The sequence below is a fragment of the Ceratotherium simum genome, chromosome X (genome assembly GCF_057802395.1).
Source record: "Ceratotherium simum simum isolate JZ-2026a chromosome X, ASM5780239v1, whole genome shotgun sequence".
In the NCBI taxonomy this organism is placed as follows: Eukaryota; Metazoa; Chordata; class Mammalia; order Perissodactyla; family Rhinocerotidae; genus Ceratotherium; species Ceratotherium simum.
This window is the reverse complement of record NC_141940.1, coordinates 124,141,206-124,167,649: the sequence shown is the minus strand read 5'-3', so window position 1 is coordinate 124,167,649 and position 26,444 is coordinate 124,141,206. Positions and strand designations below refer to the sequence as shown.

Genomic DNA, 26,444 nt, shown 5'->3' with positions numbered 1-26,444 from the left:
AGGATCAATTATCTAAACAAATATCTATTGGATGACTATATGTTCTTTACAATATTTAATTGTAAGTTATATCTTTAACTCATATATAAAAACAAAAGCACTCACGTAAATACCTGCTGTCTCATATAATATGCGGCAACCTCCTCTCCACCCTGGAGTAGGGAGAAAGAGTGAGTGTGCCTTTTTTTTTTAACTTTGTTGTTGGCAGCAGATAAATATCTGATTTATTCAACACAAAAGAGCCTATGTTTAACATCCCATTTAGTTTGAGATGTTCTTCCTTTTTTAACTCCTCTACATTTATTTTGAGGCAATTACCACAATACACTTATCAGTTTAACTTAATCAAATGTGTAGCTCCTATTTTGTTAGAACACAAATCCAAAATAACAAGTGAATGGGGAAAGCTTATCTTTTTCACTAAAACCTATTACTTCTGCTATTGGAAAGAAGCCCCAAGCAGTCCAAATGCAAAACACATGGGAAAGCTAGAGCAGGCTCAATATTTTAATTAGAGTTAAGCCCAGGGAATGTGGTGATAATGACCCCAGCTTTCCCCTTTGACCTGAAGGATGATGCAAATTAAGTGCTCCAGCAGGAGAGAAAGTGTCAGCATAGGGAGTGCCTGGATTAAATTTCACAAAATTATACGGATTATTGATTAGGTTCTCAGTATGAAATATTGCAGAAAATTCACCTTCTAGATGGGGAAATTTTTTCAACAGTGAGGCAGACACTGAAATCACCACTTTGCTGACTGTCCATTTACACTGATCAAGGAAGTCTTTCCCCGTAACCCAGAGTCCAATGGATTAAAAGGCAGAGAGACAATGTAGACCCCACTGAAACTTATGGCACAATCATCAGAGTTAAGAAATGGCCAGCTGCCTATACGATGTCCATACGTTGGCTGGGAGGCTGGGACACGTCCCACGTCAAAGTTGGGTGGGCCAATTAACTGCAGAAGTATGGAGAGCTTCCAGAAAATGCTAGAATCTTCAAGGTTTCTCCAGAAGCTTGTTTGATAACTAGGCCAGGGTCATAGGGCAATATGAAATGGATAAAGCTGAGCAGGGAGCTTCAAGGACGTCCAACCCAGAGTATAAAAGGTGACCCAACAGGTGGGTGGACTGTGGGCTCAGGGCACTGAGAGACAGGTCATAACTGATAGAGTAAGCTGAGAAACTTCTCCACTGGTAAAGGATCTCAACAACTGGGTCATGATCCAGGAAAATTACATCCGTTTCCGGGGAATGTGATCAGGAGGCTCTGAGAGGAAAGCCATATCCTAGGAGAAAAGAGATTGGACCCTGGGAAGGTTACCAAAAATGGATACAAGCCCAGGGGAACATGAAGGAGCCACCTATGAGAACAAGGGCACCGGGGGGTCAGCTGGACTCAGGAGTCAGAAGTCTAATTTTGAGACTTGGATCACAAGATCAGAGATGGAGTAGCATCCAGAATTCAGGGACTCTCTCAGTTTACCCTCAAGATGGCGCTCGGCCAACTTCCAGAATTTTGTCTTGGAGCTGTCCTGGGGTCTTAGTCACTGTATGGACAGCATGAACTGGCTGTGCGTTTTGATCACAACCCAGAGACCTGAAAATCAGCTAAAAACACCAGCCTGCTAATGGTTCCATATTTACTGAAAGGTCTGGTATTACCTTCAGAAGATGGAGCCATTGCTTTCCCACCTAATTTGTATGAGTATTTATTTTCCAAAACACACATAGCCTAGGGTAAGGTTCTATTTTTAGTATCATCTAGACTGAGGATAAAGCATCCCTCTGAGCAGGAATATAAAAATAGAGAAATCCATATCGGTGTGGGATTTTTTGTCACTTAAATTATTGGTATTATTTTCATCTCTCAAATACGGAAGTCAGGAACTGTAAATAGGCCAGAGTCACTGAACCACAAAATACGTGCTGAATGAAAATAACCTTTATTATCTTGCCAGAGGAAAGTAACAATAATTAGTATATGGGTATTTGTCTGAAAAGGATCTCTAGACCAGCCTAATAATAACAGTGCAGAAAATTAGAAATGAAGAGGTTAAAATGATAATCAACAGGGGAGGAAAACAGTGAAAAATCCATTAGCTTGGAACAAAGGAAGATAACTACATGTTGTCCCAAATACATTTACTTGGTGGGCTAACCCTGCATTTTATCCGCTGAAGATTATTTTGTGACCCAGCAGCTCCAATCTTTAGCAGTTGTGGGCTTCAAAGAGGAAAGAAAAATGCTCCAAATCTCCAGCTTCTCCTAGTGGCTAAATAAAAATGAGGGCTGCTGGCAGCCGACGGGAAAAGTTGAAAGGCAATGAAGAGAGGCGACTTTTGCAGGACAAATAAAATTAGGTCAGATTTGATATCTGCCTGACCCTTGACTAAGCCTGGGTGAGTGAATTTCTGAAGGATGAAGCTGGTGATGTAATCTTTATAGGGTCATTCTCACTCACTCCCGTGGTGGCAGGGAGGGTACTCACTGGAGTAGTTTCTCAAGGTCAAGGCAGTTTTTCCAGAAAGGCAACATTTTTAAACCTACGTTCATACGTTTATCAAGGCAACAGTTTTCTTGGGCAGTGGAAAACCATGCAAGATTTAAGTTGAATGCAGAGGGCAAGAGAGAGCAGTAAACGTTAGCTCGCCAACCCTGTGACATTCCAGGCTGCGTCAGGGGTTCCCAATCCTCTTCAGGTCATGGAGTCCTTAGTGTCTTGGCAATTTCTTCATGAGGCCTCTAGGGCAAAAGAAAGACCTAATGGTTTTGGTCCAAACAATTTAAGAAGAATATGTACAGTAACATTTTAATAAACACTCTTAAAAATAATACATATGAAATGGAAAGAAAAAAAGTATACTTTTATTTCATTCTTTAATGACCATGACTACTTACTAATGGGATGTGTATGCCCGTTGGGCACTGCATGACTTCACAAACCTGGAATCAGATTGCACTCACCCACTCTCATGTCCTGTTCCATGTTAACTTTTCACACAGAAAGATCCCAACACTCAGCTTTGCAAAGCTCTGACACAACTGAAAGCAAGTTAGCACGATTTAATGTTGAAACTCGGAACAACTGCCAGCAAGGAGTTTGCTGACGTCTATCAGAAGTCAAGTATTTCTGTGTTTCCCTCAAAAATATAAAATATCTTATGATGCCTCTGTGGATTATATAGTCTCTGTTGATGCAACACTTGACTCTGTTGCAGTGTGAAAGTGCTATAAACAATACATAAACCAGTAGACGTGGCTGTGTTCCAATAAAATGGTATTTGTAAATATGCCCACATTTTGTTAAAACAGGTGGTAAGTGTAATTAATTTGGCTCACAGGCCATAGTTTGCCAACCTTTGTGCAAACACTTTCTATACTATATTGTATATGACTATTTCGAAGGTGGACATAGCTATAAATCTGCATTGTTTCATTTAACTTCCATAATAATCCATGTGTTATAATATCTCTGTTCTAGATGAAGGATTTGGGCTCAGGGATGTAACTTGCTGAAGGTCAAATGGTTAGTCATGCAATGGGGCTGACTGGTTCAAACCAACTTCTACAAATCGACAAAGCCCCAGTGCTTTCCACATCACCATATTGAAATGGAGTCTGGACTCAGTTTCTCAACAATTTTCTCTTAAACTTTGTCATGTACATTAGCTTCCTTGGGATATGTTGAGTTAATAATTTAAGCAAAGCTATAATTATATCCTATAGGATATATTTATATATGCTATATCCTTCCAGGAACTATCCAGCTACAACAGGGTCACGGATGTGAAAGATTCTAGAAAACAAAAGGTTATCTAAATTTTAAGTTTCTTACTCTCAACAATGACACCGTCATTCCTTTTTGCTTACCCTTGCAGGTTTTTGCACAGTACTGTCCATGCCCAATACGTTTTGCAAACTCCTATTGAAGGAATACTCAGTTATTCATATTCACATCTCGATGTCTCTTCTTTCTCCACAGCACCAAAGTTTATTGATTCCTTGTTATGTCTAAATTCTTCATACCACAAATTCTTCTCCTGGGCCCTTTAACTTCTCTGATCATGGCTTGACACACAGAGATTGTGTAAGCGATTGCTTTTTGGATAGATAAAACAATTTTCTAGTTCAGAAAATATTCCTTTTGCTTTAGTCTGCTCTCAGAATCATTTTTTTTTAATTGCTCGGAATCCTAAAGGCATAGAACTGAAAGGAAATGCCAAAGATGGTCAATTCCAGGATAAGAAAGCCAAAAGAAACCACACAAAAATCCAATTAACATTTTGGTTTTATACCATAACAAAATGGTTGGAGAGACTACTATAATATTTTTTATTTATTATACTCTTTTCAACTTGGGATATATATATAAAATATATAAAATGAATATAGTTGTAAGCATATACCAGATACAATAAGAGAGGTTTCAATGTTTTGTTTTCAAATGTCTTGATTTCTGTCTACACTCATTAATGGCAACCGTTGAATTCACATCCTTGTCTAGTTTCCTTTCCAACTCCTGTCTAAGTATAAAAGAATGAATATCAGTGTTCTTAGCAGTGATACAAGCATTTAGAGCTCCTCCCCAAAGACAACAAGAATAAGAATACGGAGGAGGAGAGGAAGAGGAATAACAGAAAACAACCTCTGGAGAAAACAGGAACAAGGGGAATATAATGGTAAATTCACATCCACTTTGATCCAGTCTCATTTCTATTGGATACATTGCCCCCAATTTATTAAAAATGACTTGATTTCTTCAAAATATTGTGGGCATAGGCCAGAGCCAACGTTCATTGCTAAATTAAAATCTGACCTTGGTCACATTTCCACCACACAAGGCATGCTAAGAAACCCAGAGTTTGGTATAAGCGCTACAGGGGCGCTGGGCAACTTGGACACCATTGGTCCTCAGCAGTCTCACCCACAGCAGTCTTTGAAGACTGAACTTGTGTCAGTCAAAAGGATACTCAGAAATGAAACGCCCTTTGAAAGTATCTCCTTTTGTGGGGATGAAAAAACCTGGTATAGAGAAATGAACCTTCACGCTGATGCCACCCATCATTACATTTGGATTAAGAAATCTAAAAACAAATCAACTTTTCCTTAACGTTACTTGTCGGAGATCATGCCAATAGAAGAGGTAAGCATAAATGATAAATCTCAAAATTGGTTTGGGGTTTGAGAAGAAATTTATAAACGGCAGTGTAGGAGGTAAAGTTACTTCATCATAAAAGAACATTCGTTGACCAGCTTTTCTGGAAAATTTGAGGGATGGAAAAAAAGAGGAAATATACTTCTCCATTATGCAGACAAGTGAGTGATGTGACAGGTACGTTCCTTCTACAGACTTGTACTAAATGTGTACGGCGTGCCAGCCTCTGCACACAGACAGACGTGGAAGACCCACTTCTGGTCTTCAAAGAGCTCTGTCTGGTTAAGAAATAGACAAGAAAATAGGAAAACATAATAAATCCTGGGAAGAACTACGATAAATATTTTCACAGGGCTACTATGAGAACATGATGGAAGGGCACGAAGAGAGGTAGTCTGGAAATTTTCCAGGGGAGGGTCCATTGGACTGAGGCTTGAAAGAGCACAGTTTAGCCAGTAAAGCAGAATTAGAAGAGGATCACAGAGTAGTAAAAACAAATAGAAGAGGTCTTCTTTTTAGGGAAAAGAAGGGTTTGGATTCATGAAAATTTCCAAACATACAGAAAAAATTAGAGCATTGTATACTAAAGCCCCATTATTAAATAATAAACCCCCATGTAGTGGTGGCTCACAACGCCACCCCTCCCAGTGTCCATGCTCCTTACCATATGATTTTGTAGTTTTTTCCACTACAGTCAAAGTCTATTTCGCCATTCCACTGACCTTGAGCTTGGTCATGTAACCTGTCTTGGCCAATGGGATACAAGAGAGGCTTCTGATGTGTTTGTAGGATGAGGCGAGCCTGTTTCAGCTTCTGCCATAGTTGTGGGAAGAAAGTGGCCCAGCTGACTGTCCCATTCAAAGACTGTGTGACATATATAGAGTCATGGCAAGGGAGTGCAGTCTAGACCAGCTGACCACCAGATGACCCACAGGTGTCTGAGAATAAACAATTCGTCTCTCAAGTCACTCAGTGTTGGGGAGGTTTGTTACACAGCAAAAGCTGACTCATACAACCAGGTGTGCACCACCTAGATTTAACCAATGTTAGCACTTTTTACATATTGTGTTGGAGTTTCTAATTAATTTTTGAATTACAGACATCATGACATTTCCTTCCAAAAATATCTTTAAAAAATTATGGGTATCTTGACAAAAATCACTTACTATTTTCATATCTAATGGTGAAATAGTTTCCTGAATATCATCTAGTACACAGGCCATATTCAGATTTTCCCAATTGTCCTCCAAGTAGAGGGTTCAAACTAGGATCTATTCAAGGTCATCTCTTTAGTTCTACATCAGTACCCCCAACCTCACCATTTTTTTAAATGATACTGACTTGTTGGTGAAAAAACAAATCAGTTGTTTGCTAGAGTGTTTTGGATTTATCTGATTGTTTTCTTATGGTGTGTTAACTTGCTGTCTGTCTCCCATATCTCCTGTCACCTGGAAGTAGTTTTAAAGGCTTTATAGATTTAGTGTAAATATTTCTGTTATGAAACCTGTCTATTGTTGTGTCATTCATTACATTAAGTGGTCCATGGTCTTTGGGTGTCTCCCATAGAGATGCAGACCACTAAATTAAGATGGTGGGAGCCTGATGTCTCCATTATATGCTTATATTCCCCACACCTGAAACCAGCAATTTTAAATGGTGACATTTTGGCACCATGTGAATATCCAGTTCCCTTTAACCACTTTTTAAAAAATAAGCTTTCATATTTCAGAATACTTTTAAATTTACAGAAAAATTACAAAGATAGTACAGACAGTTCCCATATATGCTACATCCCATTTCCCATATTATTAACAACTTACATTAGTAGGGCACATTTCTCACAATTAATGAACCAACATCAATAAAGTCCACACATTATTCAGATTTCCTTAGTTTTTCCCTAATGTCCTTTTTCTGTTCCAGGATTCCGTCCAAATACTACATTACATTTAGTTGTCACGTCTCCTTAGGCTCCTTTTGGCTGTGACAGTTTTTCAGACTTTCCTTGTTTTTGATGGCCTTGACAGCTATGGGGAGTGCCAGCCAGGCATTTTGTAAAACGTGTGCCAATTTGAATTTGTCTGATGTCTTTCTCTTGTTTAGGCTGGGGTCATGGGTTTGGGGGATCTGTGTGCCATACCACCACATCATGTCAAGGGTACAGACATGACCTATCACTGTTGATGTTGACCCTGATCACTTGGCTGAGTTAATGTCTGCCAGGTTTCTCCACTGTAAAGTTACTTTTTTTTTTTTTTAAATGTGTACCCACACTGTATTCTCTGGAAGGAAGTCACACTTGGGAGTGGGGAGTTAGTCTTCACCTCCTTGAGGATGGAGTAAGACAAATTATTTGGAATTCTTCCTCATGGGATATTTGTCTGTTCTTATTTATTTATCAAACATTTCATTCATACTACATATGGACTCACGGATATTTATTTAATAATTTCGGTTATAATTCAATACTACTTTACTCAATCTGTCCATTAAATTTTTACATAATCGTTTACCATCCATTGATCTTTGCTTGATATATATCTTTTATTAGGAATGTACAAAATAGCTATCTGTTTTAACTCAATCATTGCTCATACATTTATTAGTTTGCACATGTTAGTAAAGAAGAGCTTTGCTTCCTTACCTAGGGTGACCCAGTACCCTGAAAAACACCGCCTCCTGGAAAGGCAGAAAGTGTCTTAACTGTAGCCCTTTAATCACTAATTTTCAGAGTAAGGAGTTGGTGTAGCAGTCTACGAATAACATATTGATAATTTATTTTTTCAAAGTTTAATTTTTTGAGCAATTATGACATGGAAGTCACTGGACCTTGTTTCAAATACTCTTCACAAGAGTCCTATGAAGAAACAGAGTGCCTGGAAGATTAAATTAATTTGCCTAAGATTACCAAGTTCAGAAGTCCTGGCGCCATGGTGGAAACAAGTCTGCTGGTTCCAGAACCTATGATCTTAGCAGCCATCTATCGTGCACCCAAACACACCTTCCTTTCTTTATGACCCCTTGTTCTTTCTCACTCTTCTGAAGCTAACGAACGACAGCCTTCAGAGTCCCTGCATGGCTCCCCTCCAAGGCTTTGTAATAGCACACTCTTTTTCTTCCTAAGTCCCCCAAATTTTCTATGCATTAGGCTCCACCTAGATCTGCCCCTGCTCACATCTTAAAACATCTGTAAAATGTTGTTCTTTTATTAAAGAAAATCAATATTCCCCCTCATCTTCTCTTCCAGCCTTTAGCAAATATCAAACCCTTATCCATCCTGCTCACTTCTCACCAGCACTTCTACTTTCCAGCACACACAGAAACAAGAATTTGCACAGAATTGTGTGTGCATCATCTTTTCTTTTATACAACTAGTTCTGCATGCTTAGTGGGGCTGGGAGAGGGTGATTACTCCCAGCTGCCTTAGCTGCAGATACACGATGTGTGCATATAATAAAATGCAGACTGCAGCAGACTCTTTGCCCCCAAATCTGTGTGTCTGTCCCACGTTTTGTTATGAAATAAAAGAACAACATAGTATTGGCTTGAAATAGTTGTCAACTGTCCTTGGCAAGTAGTTGCTTTGGGTGCACAGAGGGAAGTGATAATAATGCCTTTGAGAGCTTTAAGATGGAAGTAATGTTAACACAATTCCTTTCCACGGGAGAAAAGGGAATGACGGAAAGAATAAGAAAATTGCTATTCTGATTCTGTATAAATGTGCACAGATCCTGCAGCATCTAGTTTTGTACAAAGCTATTAGAAAGCAAAGGCAACCACAGGTGTGTTTACCAGACTGCAGTCTTGACCTGCTCTTTCTAATGCCCATTTTTTATAGGCAGACACATGTTCCCAAAATTGGCTTTTCCTGGAGATTTACCTATTTCTCAGTGTTTTGCAGTCTTTTGATAGCACATACATTTGTTAAAGCCTGACAAAGAAAAAATTCTCTCACATAGCTAGAAAAAATTAAAATTCCTTTCCTCTCTCTTGAAAAAGAGTTCCCCTGAGAAATGTTAACACTGTGTCTGGACCTTTCCAGAAGTCAAGGGGGAGATATTGAGCAGAGTGACTGGTAGTTAAGAGAAGGACTTAGTTCAGCTAAATTTAGGCTTTCTGAATCATATCCCTTGTAGATGACAAATTTATTGACTCATATCTTTTTCTCACTTTTATAGATATTGTCTCATATTTCTTCATTTTTGAAATGATATAGAAAACTCTTTATGATGCATAAATGTTAGTAGGGCGGTGAGTGCTGCATTAATGAGGGCTTAACAATCAGGTGCAACCAGATATTTCAGTTTCCTACACTTGCTATTCAAAGTGTGGCTTAGCAGCATCAGCGTCACCTGGGAGCCTGTTGGAAATGAAAAATCTTGGGTGGCACCCCAGACCTGTTGAATGACAGTCTGCAGTTTCACAAGATCTTCAAGTGATGTGCATGGACTTGAAAGATCCAGAGGAACTGATTTAGCCCAGCATTTCCCAAGCTGGCTGCATATTAGAATCACTTGGCAAACTTTCAAAAAATACTGATGCCTGCAGGATAAGTCCTGGAGATCTGATGTACAGCATGGTGACTATAGTCACTATAGTACACCAACACTGTAGTGCATACTTGATATGCACTAAGAGAACAGATCTTAATTGTTCTCACACACACACACACACACACAAAAGGTAACAATGTGAGGTGATGGATATATTAATTAGCTTGAGGTAAAAATTTCACAATGTATCATTGTGTATCAACGCAGTATAGTATAACATGAACTAGGTGTAGTGGACAGGGTGGAACCTAAGAAGGCCCATTTGATCAAAGTCCTCCCCGTGTCCCATTGTCTTTGGAAGGCATGGCAAACATTTGTTTACCAAACATTTGCTTTTCTGTCTCCATGTGAATTGCCTTCCTCCCCTTTGAGGTCCCGAACCACTACCCCCAACATCCTCCTTTGTCTTTAGCTGAAGATATTATTTAAAGTGGTGACTTCAGCTATTTTGGTGAGTTACTTAGTTTTCCTGTGTTTCTCCCACGTATACATGTTAATAAACTTGTTTTATTTCCTCCTGTTATTCTGTCTCATGTCAATTTAATTCTTAGACCAGCTAGCAGAACCTAGAGGGTAGAGGAATATTTCTTCTTCCCCTTCAGTTTCTTACCTCATCTGGAAAAATGAGCCTTGTGTTTCCTTAGTAGGTGCTTTGGTTGGATGGACTGGGAGCTTTAACCAATAACTGAGCTCCAGGGAACACCAGCTTGCTACAGCAGCACAGCAGGAGAGACCTGAATCCCCAGACAACATGATAATTCAGACAACTTTTTGGAATTTGGGATGCTTTAAGAACATGAATCAGTAAGACATTCTTCCCCAGCGATGTTGAGATAACAGATTAACATTGCAGCTGACTAACTGTCCTTGGTGGAGAAGAAAGTAAAGGAGAAAGTGCAACATCAACTTGCCCTTGCTTGGCTGCTTCCACTTACACGTCATACACTATTTCTCCTATAAAAATGTAGTAAAATGTGGATTTCCAATTTACAACAGAAAGGTAGACTCAGTAAAATTTAACGTGTTTCCCATTTCCTGATGGATTAGATAGGGAATGGAATAGGTTTAACTTATGAATGAACTAATATGCCCTTTTTATTTTTCCTGGTCATTGATTCCATCCTAAGAGTGCCTTGGGTTTATATGGTAATGGATTATTCCATTTAATGGAAACACGCAGAATTGGGCACACAAAACTATCTTGTTTAATATTTCCACTGCTCCTTTCCTTTCCCCCAAATTTATGCCCATCACCCACTCCAGCTGACCATTTAACTGAATTATTTATTGGGGTAGAAAGGGAACGTGCCCTCGGTTCTTGTGAACTTTCTTCCTACTGTGGTTTTCACAGGACAATGAAGTCCACCTACATACACTGTTAAGATGCAGTTTAGGATGGAATGTAGATTAAGTTGTCTCCTCGCCAATTGCTGCCATATTCATCTGGAAACACTTCATCAGACTGGAGATTGTCCCAGTGGTTGAGAAACCCAGGTACTTTAGAAACTCTGTATTTATCACCAGTGGATCTTTGAACTCAAAGAAGTCATCTGACCTCTTCCTGCATTGTCCATCCTACTACCAATACGTGGACCTCACAGTTTGTGAGAAGGCTGTTCATTCTAGGTACATCTGTGCATCTTCTTAGACACTCTCCTCCACTCCCTCTCAATATTAGAGCATCATAGACAATGATCCACATAGTAAATGTATATTTGAAAATGTGAGCCACCATTCTATGGTAGCTGAGCTAGTAAAACTGTCATTCAATTAATATAATTCAATATCAATGGAACTATGGATAGACGTCTTTTTCAGAAATGGAGGAGAAAATCTAGTACTTAAATATTCACTAATGAACTGATCACCCTGATGCAAAATCACAACTAGTTTGATTCAATGCCTAAAATAAAATTTTTCCACGGTATATTACAAATATTGGGATGCAAGATGTTGAAATCACTTCCCAGCATTATTTTAACACATCGTGTTTTTACTAGAAAAATTTAAAAATGTAAAATCTGTGATAATTCTCACTGGACATTATGTAATGCTCCTCACTATATATAATATTACTGTGGGAGGCTGGAGATGGGTCAGAAATGAGAAGGAAGATGGTATAAAGTAATTTTCCTAGGAACTGTCTTCAAAGAATACTCTGGTGGCTAAGGAGAGATAATGGAATATTTCCCATTAGACAAGCAAATACTTGCCCAGTTAGGAGCAAAATATCCTTTCATTGCTCATTTTCAGTGAAAACTCGTTAATTCTAATTTGCTAATCTAGATGCTTGATAGTGTTCATAACAAACCTGGGGGTTTTACCTAGGTTTCAACAGAGCTTCAATAGACCTTGAGTCTGAATTCACGTTTACAATAATCAGCAGTTTTTCAATGTATTCTACAGGAGAGTTTTTAGAACAGTATGAAACTTCAGTTTGAATGACTGGATAAAATGACATTCATAAAAAATAGATGAATCAAGAACAATATTACTGAACAAGAAGAGTTTGTGTTTGTTTCTTTTTCACAGAAATTGTCAATACTATAATACACAGGAGTTCTCTCATTTGCAGAACGTACTCATGGAATTGTTTATTTATTCTCCACTCAATTCATTGCCTAAGTCCATCTTGACTTTACATAATATATACCCACATACAGCATAATGTGGTATGGGTGGGGAATGTAGACAGTAAAGGAAGGTTTTATCATTTTGAACCCATATTTCAGGCTTCAACACAGTTTTCTTTTAATCTGAATTATTTGGCTTATTAAGTATATGTACCAGAGAATTTACTCCATGACACAGAATCTTTGCTAATATCATCAACTCTTTGCTGAGTGGATTGTCACAAAAGTGAGGAAGCCACATTCACAGCAATAATAGCAGTATTTGTCTTTGGTGATTGACTTATTTCACTTAGCCTAATGTCCTCAAGGTTCATCCATGTTGTAGCATGTGTCAGAATCTCCTTCCGTTTTAAGGCTGAATAATAGTCTTTGATGCTCTCCCTTAATTTTTTACAGAAGAGGCACATGCTGAGATCAGTACTTTAAAATGGAGAGATTTTGTCAGAATTCCACCTAATGTAAGGTTTTCCTTAATCAGCTACCCTTGATTTAACAAACCTCCAATCCACACCATGTAATTCTTTTGCATGTCGCTTTTCTCTATTCTCCCAGCTTTTGTCTAAATCAATTTCTGTAACCTAACATGTTCTTCCAATAACTTGACCATTTTACTTGATCACTTTTGGCTTGCCACGAATCTTGGGTAAATAAATCTCTGGTTCCTTTTATTTGCTGCTGGTTCCCATATCTATGATTTGCAGAATTCCTGGACTTCTGAACACACAGTGTTGTTACTCACTTTTGTTCCACTGTGGGAACCATATCTGGTAGAGAACACTGCAACATGATTTTCCCCTTGCTCACTTCATGTGAGTCCAGTACTGTGTGACACATATCCTGAAGCAGGATTGCAAATTCGGAGGATAACAGGTCAAGTACAAAAATAATCTCTGTTAGAATTAATTAACAGAAACTGAATTCTCAACACACTGCATCCACTCTATTGATGTTTTTACGCACAATTTTTATCCTTCCCTATGGTGACTAAACAAATGGATTCCAAGTAACTATTGATACATTCCTCTAAACTTCTGGTATATTTTACCTGTATGTACAATGTTATCTGTCACAGATGAAATAAATAGTCTGATAAGATCATAGAATGGTGGCAGAAATAATTTTAGATTTGTTCTGCACTCTTCATTTTCTCATCAGAGAAGGAAGAGACCAGAGAACGGAAACAACTGGCCAAGCCACCCAGGATCCTGTGATTCCCAATATTAAATCCTGTGCTCATGCCCCAATGACTATTTCCTTGGTGGCTGTTCCCAGGCACGTGTGTGCTGTAATATAATGAGTCTACTGAGTAAGTGGCTCACTAGGTGTGGGCAACAGTGGTGTCTTACTTGAAGAAGGACAATCCAAACACAAAAAAAATCACTAAAAAGGAATTCCATTCTTTGTCTCTCCAAGAATATTAAAAAGAATCCAATTCATGGTCTTTAGGAACACTTTTACTTCCTCAATTCTGCCTAATTCCATATTCTAGACCCTCTGTTTCACCAACCTTCTCCCCAAACCATTCCTTATTTCTCCCATAACACTTAAATACTACTCTCTTCTCCCAGTTCAAAAATCTACTGATGCAGAAGAGATGGACACATCTCTTGACCTTTTTATTGGAACCCTAATGGATCATTTTTGGCTTAGTTTTACTTGTGTTAGATCCCTGTGCTTTAGGATGGAGTTTAAAATCTGCTTCCCTGAAGTTACTGATCTGCCGCTGCTCTTCTATTGCAAATTGTCAGAGGCAAGATGAGAAGAGATGAGCTAAATTAAGCAAAGTAGTGGCTCTCTAAACAATTAGCCTAAAGGGTGTCTATGAATGGACCAACACACCGGTAGGGGAAGTCTTGGATTTCAGGGTCTCTAGTCTTGACATTATTAGCAATTTGTCAAATGCAAGGACATGAGGCATGATCAAGAGCTTTCACATGATCTGAGACTTAGAGGGGTCACAGATATCCTAGTGAATTGAATCAGGATTGCAAATAGCTTCCTACCAGCTGGAATCATTACCAGGTCATAAGGTCCATTAGGAAAGAGTCAAAGACAAATTCAAAACAAGTACAAGATGGCCTGAAACCCAGGAAGGAAACTTTGCAGTCCAATGAGAAGTGCCTTTTGATCACAGGGACCTCAGGGACAGAACACCGGAGGCCAAGCAGTGATGCTGGGCAGAGGTTGTCCTGGGGCTGCAGAGAAGAGAGGAAGCACATCTGGAAGGCACAGAGCTTGAACAAATATAGAAGCAGTGTCAAGTCAAGCTGACCTCAGAAAAGGTTATGCCTTTGTTTAGAGGCAAAACAAAAGCACCCAGGGCTAGATGCTTGCAAACGTCGCCGACCAAAGTACATTTTAGCTCAATGTCACTTGGAGTTAGGATCAGAAACAGGAACTATGTTACTCTGTCAACATTTTTTATTTCTAGCTCTCTGTGGAGAATTTCATGTTTACCCTTAGTTGTCTGATAAAAGCTCTGTTTGAACATTTCCAATCTCTTCTCCCATCAACTCGTCAAAATCCAAAAGATATTGACAGATAAACTATGAACCTACTCTTCCAAGATGAATGTTGAAGGCATGACCCACGTTGCTCAGGTGACCCAAAGAGAACTTTAAAAGAAAATAGATTGTGGATCCGTAGCACAGAATAAGGAAAAAAAAAAAAAAAAAACCCTCCAGTATCTTATTATTTCATAAGTTGAAGATATAAAGTGACTACAAAGATAGCTGAGATAGGCTCTCAGGCGTCATTCCTAGAGAAGTGTCTGGAATGAAGGAGGTAATGACCAGATTGCACTCTGTGCAGGCTGGAACACAACTGTGGGGCTGGAGTCAATCACTCAGACAAGGATTGAGACACACTTGAATGCACTCGAGAGACATTGACTCCACGGTATATTGGAGTAGCTAACTATGGTGATGTTGAAAGACCTGAGAGTCTTGATCTCAGAGAAGAAACAGCCTGTGGGAGATGTGATTCCACATCTGAAGACCCACTGTGTGGAAGAGAACTGTACAACCTGATGAGGTGGAAAAGATCTTCCCTACTAGGCTCTGAGGTAACAGAGCAGCTCTTAGACGGAAGAGGGATGTGTCCCCAAGACCATCCCTCGGTTCAGGGATTCACTAGAAGAACTCACAAGACTCAGAACTAGTTATATTCATGGTTACACTTTATCACAGTGAAAGGATGCAAAGCAAAATCAGTAGAGGAAAAGATGCATGGGGCAAAGTCCAGAGGAAACCAGCTTCCACAAGTCCTCTGTCAACAGAGTAGCACAGGATGCACTTAATTCCTCCAGCCATGAGTTGTAAAGATATGTGCAAAGTGTTATCTACCAGGAAGGCTCACTGGAGCCTTGGAACCCAGCGTTTTTATCAAGGGTCAGTCACATAGGCACATGGGAACACAATTTCTAAAGCCCAGACCCCTAGAGGGAGAGGAGATGTTCACCGGAAATCACATCACTTACACTACGTAGACGATCTTGTAAGTATCAAGGTTCCAAGTGTGAACAGCACTCTTATCAGTTGGAACTCTCCAAGAGCTTAATTCACAGGAGCCAGCCAAGGGCCAGCCACCAAAATGGGCATTTCTTGGGAACGCGCAAGGTTTGAACAGCCCAGGCCTGCTGAGTTAACTGTTTCCTGCACAGGGTGTCACGTTGGTGAGTCCACTGCAGGGTTTTCGTGTATAAAAACTGGCTCTCCTTGACTGCAGTCTCCTTTGGTCTGGCTCATTGTGGGACAGTCAGGGTAAATGCAGTGAGATTCACTTGGAGTTAAAAATCCTTGCTCTGTCCCTTATAAACTCTATTAATTTAAACAAATTATTCAACCTTAATTGGAGCAAATTTCTCAACCTAAGATATTTCAGTGAACCTTGAAAGAAATAACTTGCATGGTTTATAAAGTGTGCCCAGTAAACCAATGGCATAGAGTAGATGCTATGTGAATATGTGTTTCCTTCTCCCCTGGGTTGGGAAAGATGGGACTCCAGGTGAATGATTATGGTTAGGCCCTGTTCCTCTATTCCCCCAGCCCTTCTCAAACTTCACTGTACATATGAATCAACCAGGGATGTTGATAGCATGCAGATTAGGACTCACTAGGTTTGGAGATGGATCTGAAATTCTGCATTTTAAATGAGCTCCTGGGTGATGCTGGCGTGGCTGGTTCATGGACCACATCTTGGGTAAGGAGATGCCACACCACGCTCCATCCTCAGGTTGTGGACCTCATGTTGATGCCACACCACACTCCATCTCTCAGGTCCATGGACCACATATTTAGTAGAGAGGCCACAACACTCTCCATCCCTCCAGTGGTGGCAGTGTTAAATCATGGAGAAAAATGGATAATATATTTATTATAGACTCTTTATATTTCCACCCCTAAACATCCTCTTCCTTTCCAGCCACCTCACATCGATCTGGTAGAACCTAGAATGGTACGGAACAGTATTGTTCAAAGAACTACCTGGCTTTCCAATTAAAAGTGTGGATTCTGGGGCCCCACCCCAATGTGGTTTAGTTCTGAGAAGAAGCTCAGGAATTTGCTTTTTTGTTGTTTTTAAAGGAGAACTCTGTGTCATCTGATTTAGGGAGTGGAGACTCCAGGATTTCTATATGAAGGAGCTTAGGAGCGTCAATCTGACGGAAGTGAGGATGTGGAGGCTGTTTAGAAACTGGGTTTGTACAGGAAGCACCTAGCTTTGGATGGCTAAGAGTGTGTATTTGTTGGGGTGACACTGAGGGAAGTGATGGAGGTTTTTGGGTCTTGAAAACCCTTCCAAGCCACTCCGCAGTGCAGCCTTTGGAGGGACACAATTGTGAACCACACATGAAGAAGAAGTAAGGGCCCCTAGTCAAGTTCTTTAACTTCTGAAAGCCAGGTTTGTCTCATCAGTTGCAAGGAGATACCAATGCTTACCTCAAATGGAATTTTATAATCACAGAGCTCAGAGGACATGTCCAGGAAATTCTGTTTGTCCTTTCGATCGGTTCTCTTATAGCTGATTTGAGTAGGGACTTTCTCAGCACTCAGTTTCTTCTCTTTATCTCCTTCAAAAATGGCCCAGGGAGGGTTTAACAGTGAACCTGAGGAGAAAATGGAAGCTCTGGCCTCATGATTACATCGGACCTTCTCCTAGCAGCTCACACAGTGTAGCCATCAAAATGGACGAAAAGGAGACTGCACCAGAGCCATGCAGGGGCTGGAATGGCGCTGGAGTGGCTTCCATTCCATGCTGGGATGGAAAATTCCTGTCTAGACTTCTAGTTACAGGGCCCCCTGCCTCTCACACACTAAGAGGAGCACTTTGGCCCTGGATCCTGAAGTGGAAGGGATCTTGGAAGTCCCAATCCCAGCCCTTTGCTTGCACAGTCCAGGAGACTGAGATAAGGAAAGCTTTGACGGTTGCCCTGATGGCAGTATTAGGACTGCAAACTCTACCCCTTATCTCCCAGGCAATTGTTTTGGTCACCACACCATCTGCTTCCCTACAAATAGGAGCAAATTAGTGTCTTCCAAAACAGGACACCATATGGGAAATGGACCTGAGGGTCAATAATACGTATTTGTATTGACTTAAGGCATAGTCGAGCTGCCGAGAGGGACGATGCTAGTTTTCCACCCTTGACATATTTATTAATAATTTAGGCAATAGGGAAAACAGATGCTTTCTGGAATTGATATTAGTTGTAAAGTGTCATATATCAGCAAGAAAACTGAAATTAAGCCAGCAGAGCAAAATGCTAGATTGTGACATTAAAATAGTGCTAGATACAACTTAGATGGGCAAATAATGCAAGATGTGAGTATAATGAGATACCTGTATGGTTGATTTATGGTGGTTATGTTTTAATTGTTTTTAAAAAATGATACCAAAACTCCTCTATCCAAATGAACATTTCCTTTCAAAGCAGTCAACCTGTAAGGCCACATACTTATTCCAGTGAGGTTGACGCTACTTAAAAGGTTTTAAAAAATGCCTCCTTCGGAGTCTGAGGTGTTTTCTTTAAATATTCCTATTAACAGCAGATTTTCCCATGGAGCCTAGGTTGATGTTTGGGATGATGCAAAAAAATGTTTATTTAGGAAAAAAATGTGTGCTTTTATAAAGGATGTGGAAGGTTGAGAAAATCATTTGGAGTCCAAAGGAAAAAGGAGTGGATGCACCCAAATAGGGCTGATGTCTTCTAAATCGATCCGTGTGTTCTGAAGGTACAGTGGGATAATGAATGCGAAGGAAGGACTCGCCCTGCAGATGTGATCTATCCAGAGGACCTGACCTTAGTTTGAACGCAAAGCAGTTCTGAAGGTGCTCTGGGCTGCATTAGTCAAACATTTAGCCAGCATTCTCCAGGAAATGATATCTTTGTTTTCTGTCTCAGTCAAAGTTACTTCATTCCAGTGACTCAATAAATTTTTACGTATATATAAACTCAGGTAGGAGCTGAGTCATTCCAATGTTCTTGTGATGATCAATTCTGGAAAGCAGTGGTAGATGTGTTGGGCCAACATGAAGACAGGCAGAGGATGTCTGATGATCTGTCCATTACACATGGCACTCTCCTCTATAGTTGACGCAAAGAAGATGAAAAGAAGAGACTTTAGACCCAAAGTCAAGACAGAGAGACAGATAGAGGCTTCCTGCGTTTTCTTTGACTCAGGCTGATGTCACTGAGTCCTAACCCTGGTCTTCTATGATTCACTCAACACAAGAAACTACGGGGATGGGGAAGGGATTCATAGCAGCAGCTGTATGTTCAGAGTAAGCCCAGAAGAGAGCATTTTTGAAACATCTACTCCTTTCTGTATTTGAAAAACTCAACCCTTTGGTGCCTTTGGTGCTGAAAAGCATGTTCTGTCCCAAGGACTGAGGGGCTGCATCCTTTTCCAGGAAGCCATTGGCATCAGCCCCATCAAGAGACTCTGGGTCAAGACCAGGTTTAAAAAAAGCTTAGTTTGATGGTCTTCACGCAGGATAGAAAGAAAAGAGAAGCCTGAGCAAGTGTTGAGAGCAATAAGCATGTTGTTGTTCTTTGCATTCACCAGTGACTTATTCCTAAGGGGGTCACTCATTAAGGACGACAATTGACAAAGCAGAAATCTAAAAAATATATTGAGTCACTGGAACGAAGCATAGATTCCTAAGGTGGGAATAAATTTGAAAGGCAGTACTGATATACAACATACAATTCTTATTATTTTTGTAGGTGTGTTTCACATAGTTTTTAAAATGTAGGTGCATTTCATATAGTTTAAAAATACAAATGTGGGCAAAACACCAAAAAGAAAAATCCTATTTTACCCTGGTAGAAGGGCACGGGGTGTGAGATGGAGGAGCTGAGAAGTAGGAAGATGCAGCCTCATCCATTTCCATGGAGTCAGTGCTGTCTGTTGGCCAGGGTGTCTCAGTGTCTATCTTATATGGCCTCTCGTTCTCTAAGAGTCTGCACTTAGCTTCCTCAACATAAGATGGTCTCAGAGTTCCCTTCCCAGGATGTGAGAGTGGAAGCTGCAAGGTTTCTTGAGGTTTAGTCTCCAGACCTCACATGGCATCACACCTGCCACAGTCTACTGGTCAAAGCACATCACAAAGTTACCTCCGGTTCAAAGTGCATGGAAAGTGATGCTGCCTGTTTATGGTGGGAGTAGAAACATGACATGGGTGGGCACTGGGAGGCGGTGAAGCATCGGACGTCATTGTGGAAGCAACCTGTAGCATTTCTTTCTGAATCGACTCTGAAAGAGGACACGACCAGCATCTTGATTTCTGAAACTAGTATCTTCAACCCATGAGTGGCTCCTTTCATTACACAGTTTATAGCTACTGGAAAACTAAATCTGGAAGAAGGAGAATATAAAGGAAGATCTACAGAAAACATTTAGTCTTGACTATATTTTTTTTATAAAAACTACAGGTTTTGTTATCCTGCAGTTACATTTATTTATTTGATTGTTCACTTACATTAATTTACTTAGTTAACATATTTCAATACGTAATGCATGCATTTGGTACAAAATGGCACATAGTGAAAATTAAGCCCCCTTGCTGTATCATCTTCCTCTGTCACCCATTTCCACTCCCAGAAACAGCTATGTTGCTGTATTTGTGGAAAATTTACATTTACCTGATTTTATTCTATTCAGACGAAATATTCAAGACTAAATGAAAAGGAGACCCATAGAGTCAGGGAGGGGGATGTTATTTATTTGAAGTTAGCAACTGACTGTACCACTTTCTGCTGCTTCGCATATTAGAAGCATAAATGGCATGGGAGAGAGAAAAAACATGGAGATTAATACATACAAAAATCCAGGAACCCCACTACACCCCATCGTCCCGAGCTGCAAAACGCCCCACACGGCGACAGTGTGGAGGATGATAAATTGTCAGTCTGCTCTCCCAAAGCACTTGAAAAGGCAGTTTTTTAAGGACATATAAAATATTAATAAGGTCCATACATTTCTTTAGCCGACACATAATACTGATGCATCACGTCACCATTAGTACTACATCAACACTTGTCTGGGACGTTACAAAGTGACAAAAGAAGGTTCAGGAAATGGACTTGACCTTGTCGGGAGGCAGGAAGAATTACTGAGAAGTGTATAGTGTTCGTGATTCATTTCAGAAGCGTACTTGGGGCAGACGCCAGGCTGCAGTGGGTTGAGGAGTAATAGACAAAAGACAAGTCATGGACAACTCTGTTAGTAAATCTGCCTATGAAGCAGAAAGAAATATCTAGAGTAGGTTGTATGATCACAGGAGTGATTTTTTTTTTAACAGAAAAGACTTGAACATCAGCCTTATCTATTGCTACAAGCCAACTTATTGTTGGAGTAGAGCAAATTTTCTAGAGAGTCACACATACCCCATCCCATCTACAGTAGACACCCCACCTCCTACAACTATAGAGACACCTCAGCCCCCCCAAGATCTGGGGCAGGGATGACTGAGGAGGAGGTAATAACCACAGCCAGCATTGACTGGATACACTCTGTCCTGTCTAATTTATATAAGTTATGTCATTTCATCACCACAGCAATCCAATTGGGTACTTACTAGCTGTACAGCAGGTACAACAAGATGGGGAAACTGAGGTCTAGAGAGAGAAGCTAGTTTTCTTCAGGTCACCCAGCTAATAAGCAAGGCTGATGTATAATAGATAAATCTATTATCTTTGATACGAGCAGCCCGATTACAGAAACCACCATGCTGTCTCACCACCTCTGTCTGAGACACACACAAGAATGTCAGGAACTAGGTGAAAGCTTGCAAAGATATTTGATCATATAGATGGAGCTCGTTGTAACCACAAAATCCATGAATGCAGAGGTTGGGTCTAAGTGTTGTCTTTGTCTCTCCAGTTCCCTCTCATTTCCATATTTCATTGTAAACACAATTAACTTTCTTATCATCAGATGCAGCTCTAAAGATTCCAGTGACTAACCAGTGAGAGAGCTAACTCTGAAGATAACATAGACTTATCTAGTCTATGGTAACTGAAAAGACTCAACACAGATAAATCTATTATCTTTGATACGAGAGGCATGTCTGGAGCTGATGAGGGGAGGGGTTGGGTCAGTGTAATGACTGAATTTTATATGTCAACTTGGCCAAGCTATGGTGCCCAGATGTCCGGCCAAAACTAGTCTAGATGTTGCTATGAAAGTATTTTGTAGATGTGATTAACACTGGCCATCAGTTGACTTTAAGGAGGTTAACCTCGATAATATGGGTGGCCCTCATCCAATCCCCTGAAGACCTTGAGCGCAAACACTGAGATTTCCTTGAGTAAAAGAAATTCAGCCTCAAGACTGTAACATAGAAATCCTGAGTTTCTAGCCTGCTGGCCTGCCCTCCTGATTTCAGACTTGCCAGCCCCTACAATAATGCGAGCCAATTTCTCAAATGTAAATCTCTTAATATGTAGATAGATGGATAGATAGATAGAGACAGATAGAGATACCTATCAATAGGTAGGAAAGATAGAGATATCTATCTCTCTCTACCTATCTTATCTATCTATCCATCCATCCATCCATCCATCCATCCATCCAACCATCCATCCATCCATCCATCCATCCATCCATCCATCCATCCATCCATCCATCTATCTATCCTATTGGTTTTATTTCTCTGGAAAACCCTGCCTGATACAATCAGTGTGAAGAGACGACCAAGATCCTTGAGAGCTCACAGGTAAAACTCCTATTTGCCACACCAGCTTTCTTTCAAGTTGACTATGGCTAGATGACTCACGTCCAGGGCATCCATCTGGGTAAGTTCACAGTATTTCATCTTTTATTTCCAACTGCTCTTCTCTGTGTTCAGTGTTATCCATCTTCACCATCATATATTTCTTCTTCTCTCCTGGTCTGTTTGCTTTCTTCTGTAATATTTCATTGGCAATCTGACGTTCTTTTAATTATTTCAACAGGCTTCTCCAATATAACATCCCTACAAAGAATCACTATTTACAAGCCACCTTAATATGTCAATTAAGAAGCACGATTTCCTGTGACCCCAGGAGGTGAGCACATGCTTTGGCGATAATAGATTCAGGTGAAAATCATGTTCAGTGAAATTAATTAATTGTGCAATTAATATTTGAGCATGGTTTGTATGTCTATCAATCTACTACCTATCTCGCAACCCAGCTGGCCAGGCATCAATACTAATGGACTTGTCTTATTTACAACAGTAATGCTTAATCATTGTTTTATTCTAAATTTCACTTGAAACTCAACTGTTAACTCAAAAAAGTTATTGTTTACAAAGGCAACACAGCTCTATTATTTCGTTAAGGTCACTGAATAAAATTTAAGAGGTTTGGTGCCAGAAAATCTCCTTACACAAACATAGCTCTTGCAACTTATGCCGTGAAAGCAAAACCAATAAACTGTTTTAATCTCTACAAAAGTCTTACCTTATTTCTATGGGATATTCCATAGCTAAGAAAACCTTTACCTTTTTCCTGTTCAGTTTGTGTGTGCACTTTAAGTATTAAATGGAAGAAACAGATTCCTAGGAGAGAAAGAACATATACAAAAGATATGTGAATATTTAATAATAAAAGTAGAAAATATATTACAAAATAAAGTACGAAATTTTATTGCTTCCTAGAGTGTCCTGTTTCTTTTAAAATCTCTTTTGTAAATTATTTTTCTTGGTTCCTCGTGCTGCTTAAATTTTCTCTGATGTCTTTGCAATGATATTGCTCTAGATAGCTGAATTATGTCAGATCTACAGATCACATGAGTATGTAGCCATAGCAACGGACAGGCCAGGTAATGGTTCTGATTTTATATAGATTCATGAGCCCTTAAAATTAGACATTTTCTATTACAAGAAAAAAAAAAGAAACATCTCTACCTTTAAGAATTAGGTATACTGAATATTTTTATCTGTTACAATCATATGTACAAATGATTGCTTCAAAATTAATGTAAGAGTAAATGAGATACAGTGAATAAAATATAGATTCTATTTTGAAAATGTGAGAACTGTAAATTGTACACTGAAATAGAAAATCCATAAACCTCACTACTTCACATTAGTAGAAAGAATAGTCTAAATTACACTATGATTTGAAAGTATATACATGTTTACTACTTTAAGAACTTCCACAATATATGAAGGAGAGCTTTGCTTTGCAAAGATAACATTTGCTAGGTGATGTCTAAATATTCATGAATTCTCAATTAATGAATGCAGCTTAATCTGGTATTTGTAGAAGTGGCTTTTCATCAGGTGTAGAACCTGGATTAACAGCTGATTTTCCTCTACCTACACCATACTTTCTGACACTCAAGAAACTCTCCCAGTATGGTAGATGAAAATTATAAGGAGCTGATGTAAACTTTTGAGGTGATATATTATGGGGCACATTTTCCAAGGTAATAGTTAAAAATATTAACATCAATAAACTCTCTTCTTGCTGTGACCAACTCATTTTCCTCCTTAAAAATTGTCAATTAATCTTCATAATAAATGACATTTAATTTTGAAATCCTCCACCAGTTCATTCCAGCCTAAATTATTTTCATCACACCCTCCTCTTGATCATCCATTATTTTTAAGAATCAATATTCATGGAGGAAACTTAAGTGCATATTACTAAGTGAAAGAAGCCAATCTGAAAAGGCTACTACTGTATGATTCCAACTATATGATATTCTGGTAAAAGCAAAACTATGGAGACAGTAAAAAGATCAGTGTTTGCCAGGGATGGGGAGGGTGGATGAATAGGCGGAGCACAGAGGATTATAGGGGCAGCAAAAATACTTTGTATGATACTGTAACGGTGGACATATGTCATTATACATTTGCCCAAACCCATAGAATGTACAACACCCAGAGGGAACCATAAGGTAAACTGTAGACTTTGAGTGATGATGATAGGTCAATGTAGGTTCATTCTTGGTAACAAATGTACTGTTCTGGTGGGTGATGTTGATAATGGGGAGGATATGCATGCATGTGTGGGGGCAGGGAGTATATGGGAAATCTCTATACCTTCTTCTCAATTTTGTTGTAAACCTAAAATGGCTCTAAAAAAATTAAGTCAAAAAAAAAAATTTCAAATCTTCCTGCTGCCTCATTGTTCTGTATATTCCAAGGACACTTCCCAGTTCCTGTGCCCCTAGGTCTCCTCAAAGCACATGGACAGGAGAACTCTGTCAAATCTCTCAGCAGATAGTCCACCCACTTCTTTCCTTTCTCCTTTTCTGTCACTTACAATGTGAGATCTGTTAAGGATGATGTGACATATTGGTTGCAGCTCTTGTGTGGGAAGGTCTACGGTCTGTATGTGTTTCTTCCCCATGTAGCCCTTTCTGTAAATTCTCTAGGCAGTGTTCCGTACTGTATTCTGGCCTCTTGGATACAGTAAGAGTGACTGCACTCACTTGCTGAGTGTGTTCCATGGACCAGCCATGTCACTAGGTCTTTGAAAATGCATTTCATCTACGTGTCACAAACATACTGCAAGGGCAGTATTTCCATCTTCCCCATTTTAAAGATGATGGAGCTGAGGATTGTTGACGTTTGGTGGCCAGAGAAGGTCCTTCAGCAGGAATTTTAGAACTTTATTCTAAGTAATGTCTTAGGGTCCTTCCAGCTCTGAAGTTTGATATCCAAATTTGTCATGGAAGTAAAGTAAAACAATTCTCAATGAAAGACTCGGGGAACGGCTTTTCCTGGGTGAAGAAAGACATGTCTCTGTGTTCCCAGCTGACCTTACAGATGGAGGGATCCAAGATTTTCTAGGAAGGAAGTGAGGAATGTCTGAGGAAAGGCTCTGGATTCGCTCCTGAATTTCCTCCCCACAAGTGTGCGTTGGGGCCCAAGTTCTACTATTAAAGAGGAACCCCACTGTGTTAGCCTTTTCCCAGGGGATGAATCACGGAGTCTCATTTTCACAGGATGCTGATTTTGATGCTCTGGAAAATAATTGTTTAGTGAGTAAATAAATTTGGGAGTCTTGGGTTACATAAATTTAAAAGGGCTTTATTTTTTCTGTATTTGTTTTGCTGGTATGTTTTTAAAAGCATGACTTCCTAGAGTATTTGGCCTACTCAGTTCCATGTCTGAGAGAGTGGCATAATATGTGTCAATTCACAAATTTGTTGGACTGCAGAACCCTGCTTTGCTTGACTCACCCAACACCTATTAATAAATCTCAAGAGAGTGTTCTTCTAAGGAACTGCTGTGTTGTCATTATTTTTTTTTGAGTGCCCTGATATAAGTGTAAATATCCCCGAAATGCTAATAGAATGAGCCAATGGCCATCTCTTGGACCAGAGTTGTTGGCTGCTCAGGAAAATCACAGAGGAATTTAAATAACATTCTTGCCAGATTCAGATTTAATTGGTCTGGGGAGACACTGGAATTTTTGAAAGCTGCCCTGGTTATTCTAATGTGCAGCCAAGGCTGAGAACCAAGGGCTTAGGACTTAGTACAAAATCGGGTTATCCAATTGCTTTGCAATAGTGCTTCCGACTTGTGGGTAGGTTCTTGGGAGTGACACTTGGGTAAAGGCAAATAGTGATGGGTAAATGGGCGAAGGGTATATGCCCAGAGC

The 26,444-nt window shown here is 39.7% G+C and overlaps 1 protein-coding gene across 1 annotated transcript in view; it reads right to left on the bottom strand.

Moving 5' to 3' along the window:
- Positions 1-22,392: 22,392 nt before the first annotated feature.
- The window catches only part of PNPLA4 (patatin like domain 4, phospholipase and triacylglycerol lipase), a 110,037-nt gene continuing 105,985 nt past the window's right edge, over positions 22,393-26,444 (bottom strand). Inside the window, exon 9 of the transcript XR_015550386.1 lies at positions 22,393-23,386. The gene's annotated coding sequence lies outside the window, so the exon portion shown is untranslated. The remainder of the gene's footprint in view (positions 23,387-26,444) is intronic.